At 48.3% G+C, this 4,276-nt stretch overlaps 1 non-coding gene across 1 annotated transcript; it reads left to right on the top strand.

Moving 5' to 3' along the window:
• Positions 1-3,758: 3,758 nt before the first annotated feature.
• On the top strand, positions 3,759-3,865 carry LOC114008233 (U6 spliceosomal RNA). Its single transcript, XR_003549786.1, has one exon. It is a non-coding gene; the product is annotated as a U6 spliceosomal RNA (small nuclear RNA).
• Positions 3,866-4,276: the final 411 nt, after the last annotated feature.

Here is a 4,276-nt window from a genome sequence, read left to right as displayed (position 1 = left end):
TGAGCAAATCGGGGCAGTTTTCTGGAAGGCTATATGTGTATGTATGTGTGTGTGAGTGTGTGTGTGTGAGTGTGTGTGTGTGAGTGTGTGTGTGTGAGTGTGTGTGTGTGAGTGTGTGTGTGTGAGTGTGTGTGTGTGAGTGTGTGTGTGTGAGTGTGTGTGTGTGAGTGTGTGTGTGTGAGTGTGTGTGTGTGAGTGTGTGTGTGTGAGTGTGTGTGTGTGAGTGTGTGTGTGTGAGTGTGTGTGTGTGAGTGTGTGTGTGTGAGTGTGTGTGTGTGAGTGTGTGTGTGTGAGTGTGTGTGTGTGAGTGTGTGTGTGTGAGTGTGTGTGTGTGAGTGTGTGTGTGTGAGTGTGTGTGTGTGAGTGTGTGTGTGTGAGTGTGTGTGTGTGAGTGTGTGTGTGTGAGTGTGTGTGTGTGAGTGTGTGTGTGTGAGTGTGTGTGTGTGAGTGTGTGTGTGTGAGTGTGTGTGTGTGAGTGTGTGTGTGTGAGTGTGTGTGTGTGAGTGTGTGTGTGTGAGTGTGTGTGTGTGAGTGTGTGTGTGTGAGTGTGTGTGTGTGAGTGTGTGTGTGTGAGTGTGTGTGTGTGAGTGTGTGTGTGTGAGTGTGTGTGTGTGAGTGTGTGTGTGTGAGTGTGTGTGTGTGAGTGTGTGTGTGTGAGTGTGTGTGTGTGAGTGTGTGTGTGTGAGTGTGTGTGTGTGAGTGTGTGTGTGTGAGTGTGTGTGTGTGAGTGTGTGTGTGTGAGTGTGTGTGTGTGAGTGTGTGTGTGTGAGTGTGTGTGTGTGAGTGTGTGTGTGTGAGTGTGTGTGTGTGAGTGTGTGTGTGTGTGTGAATGTGTACGTGCACAAGTGTGTGTGTGTGGTGTGTATGGGCAGCTATATTTTAGAAAGATAGTCCCAGCCCAACCAAGCCTGGCTGCGTGTTTGTGTTTGATTGCCATAAATCCGAGTATACCCCAGACCAGGCCAGTGGGAGCTTGCAGTGACACCAGGCTCTTTCTGTCTCAGTTATGAGTCCAATGTTGTCCTAAAACAACGCTGTTGACCTCACCTAGGAAGAGAATGAGAGGCATAGAGATGGAGAAAGCTGTTGGGGTGATATGGAAACAGCTTAGGGAAACAGATGCCTGGAACCAGGCACAAGCTAGTGACTGACTGTGCAGCCTCCTGCCTACTGAGACTCCAGTTTGGTGTAGCATGCTGGGCTGGGCTAGGTGAGGCCAGACATTCTTATGTAGTCTAACCCCAATTCCTCAGGTCAACTCAGTCCTACCAAGCACTTCTGGGAACGATCCAGCCCCTGCAACGATTCTGCATCAGCTTTGTGTAGACTGAGCTACCCAGCGACACATGGTGTGGTAACTAATATAGGTCCTCTTGAACAATCAGCTTTATAGTCCTTTAGCCCAAAAGAGAATGGCTGGCAGGAAGCCCATCTGTGGGGCCTTGCCAGACAACTCTACTTACAGAGCCTTCATTGGTCCTCTGGGGAGCAGAAACTGACAAAAGGCTATGGGGTGTGTGTGTGTGTGTGTGTGTGTGTGTGTGTGTGTGTGGGAGAGAGAGAGAGAGAGAGAGAGAGAGAGAGAGAGGAGAGAGGTAGGTGGGATGCTGCTGGGGTTTGGTAAGCAGCTGCTGGTTCTGTGGTCATCTCCGAAGCAGAATATCACTACCTACTCTCAGCTCCTGCCTTAAACAGGGACTGCTCAACCTCCAGACCTGCATGAGGGTAGTGAGGGCAACCTGGTGCTCTGCATGGACCTAGAACAGTTTCAATTTGAACATGATTGGGGATGGGGCAGGAACTCCAAAGCATTGAAAGGCTAGACACTGGTCAAATAACCAACTCATAGAGTTGGGGGATTGGTTTTGAGCAAGCAACTCTTGGGGCATGGTAGGAAACCATAGTGCTGTGGTCATCTGTGCAGTCAGCATTCGTCGTGGAGCAGGGTGGTGGGCTGGGAGCTGGGAAGGACCTCAGAGTGTGAGAAGAATGCTGTAGGGTACGGAAAGGGGAGGCCTCTAAGGGCAGCAAGCCAGGGTCATACTGATGCAGTGGTGACTTGCGTGCTGGTCTCCAGAATGCACACAGTGCCTTGAGGCAGCATCCATGCCTGCATCACTGTACTATGTGTGGGACCAGAGTTGTCCTACTGCTCAGCTTTCAAGTCTGCTGCTTCAGAGGACAGGGAGGGAGCTTGACCCTGCTGATGGAGGTAGGCTCAAGGTGCTTCACAGGTTTGGTGATTCCTCCTCTACAAAGCCCTTCTTAATTCCAGTCCTTCCTGAGGGGTCCTCCCCGTGTACTCAGTTCTGTATACCTTCATTATCACATCAGGTCATGATGGCTACAGCTCAGTCAACATGGAGATTGAGCTCCCAAAGGCAGACCCCCATCTCATTCATCCTTGGGTCCCCAACCCTTTACATAGGGCAGGACTCAGCTTAGGAGCTCTATTAAAGTTCATCGAATGAAGAGCTGGCAGTTTTCCTGAAGCTTTCTGCCTAGGCAAGCCCCTAGAGGCCCTTTCTTTGTAGTTCACCTCCTGTCCCCAGGTCCTTCCCTGACCTCAGTGGACCACTCCCTTCAAAGGAAGGAGGAGGAGGCTGGGCACATGGCGATGATGGGGAGGGCACTTGGGCTGACAGCTGCTTGGCTGAGTCATGAAAATGGCATAGCCTCCCTGGGTATGATTGCAGCTGCCAACACTCCACCCGGGGTTGGTATGAAAACCACAAGACCCCTTCCTTCCTCTTCCCAGGATCCTGGATGGCAGTCCCCTCTGTTTTTCTCCTTCCAACCCAACTAGACAGCTGTGAAGCTGTTGTTGGGCATCAGAGGTGTCTTGCCATCAAGCAGTACAACTTTGGAGGCACACAAGCTGAACATTGAGTGTGTAATATGCTATGAATTAACTGCACATAGACCATCAGCATTGGCGAGCCCTGTCTCTGTGGCCGTCTCACTGCAGTGAGCAGCAGCCTTAGCACTCTCATGCAGACTCACTGGCCGGCCTGGTGCTCCAGCCACTGCTGTGTCTTCATGAGGCTTCCTCTTTCAACATTTCCTTGGAACAGAGGAAGAAAATGCAGCTTATAAACATACTAAAAAGATTTCTAAGGTTTCCCAACCTTAATCATATCCCGTCCCCTAGAATTTGCACTATATGGGCTGCCACAGAAGAAAGGAGTAGGGTGGAGAAATGCTCATAACCAGAAGGTTTTCTTAGCCCTCATATGTCCCATGCACATCCCTGTTTAACCCTCACCATAACAGTGCAAGGTGGATTCTAATTTCCTCACTCTGTGAATGAGGGAGAATGAGGCTCAGAGGGGTTGAGCAACTTGCCATATTCCCAGAGTTAATCCATGAAGAGTAGGATGTCCCAGCCCTGCTCCAATGCAGAGCCCACGGTCTTGACCATAATCCTGAACTCTCTTAGAAGGGAGCTTGAACAGTCTTGCCCCTTTGAAGTACAGAAAGAAAATTAAATTGATCAGGATCAGCAGGGGGTAGAGTGGTTAAGGTGCTGGACTCTCACATGGCTGGCCATAGTTTGTGCCCCAGATCTGGCAAGTTGAAAATCGTGGTGGCCATATGTGTGTGTGTGTGTGCCCAAAATACGAGTGGAGAAGGAAGAAGGGATTGTGGCACGGCCATCCCCTGTGGGGGGTGATTTCTCACTTTCCCTTTCACCATCTCTCTCCTCCCTGGTGAGTGCATGTGCCTTATGGCAAAACCCTTTTAAAATAAATGATCAAGTGCTCACCTCAGGAGCACATATACTACAATTGGAACGATACAGAGGAGATTAGCATGGCCCCTGCACAAGGATGACATGCAAATTCGTGAAGAGTTCATATTTTTAAACATCAAATCAGAAAGCACAAGAAGAATATGAACAAGTACAAGCTGAGCGTGCTGCTAAGAAACAAGAATTCGAGAGAAGAAAACGAGCAAGAAGAAGTGCAAAGGCTCTACACACAAAAGAAAAAAGTGTTTAAAATAGTGAGCAGAAAGACTAAAAAGGGCCAACCAAACTTGAATTTGCTAATGGAGCATCTTCTTCAAAAAATACATGAAAAATATAAATCAGACATTTTGTATTTCAGGGGTAAAATATCTGCTGAATGTCCTTTGGGTTCTTTTGTATATATGATGGATGACTTCTAACAGTGACGTTTGTCAATACTCACTAGATTGCTAAATTATGCTATATATAAAATATCCAATTATTTTTTGTTTTTATAAAATAAAATTTCCTATGTATGCTCTACAC

Source organism: Tupaia chinensis, unplaced genomic scaffold (genome assembly GCF_000334495.1).
Source record: "Tupaia chinensis unplaced genomic scaffold, TupChi_1.0 Scaffold000311_2, whole genome shotgun sequence".
In the NCBI taxonomy this organism is placed as follows: Eukaryota; Metazoa; Chordata; class Mammalia; order Scandentia; family Tupaiidae; genus Tupaia; species Tupaia belangeri.
This window is presented reverse-complemented; position numbering and strand designations above follow the sequence as displayed.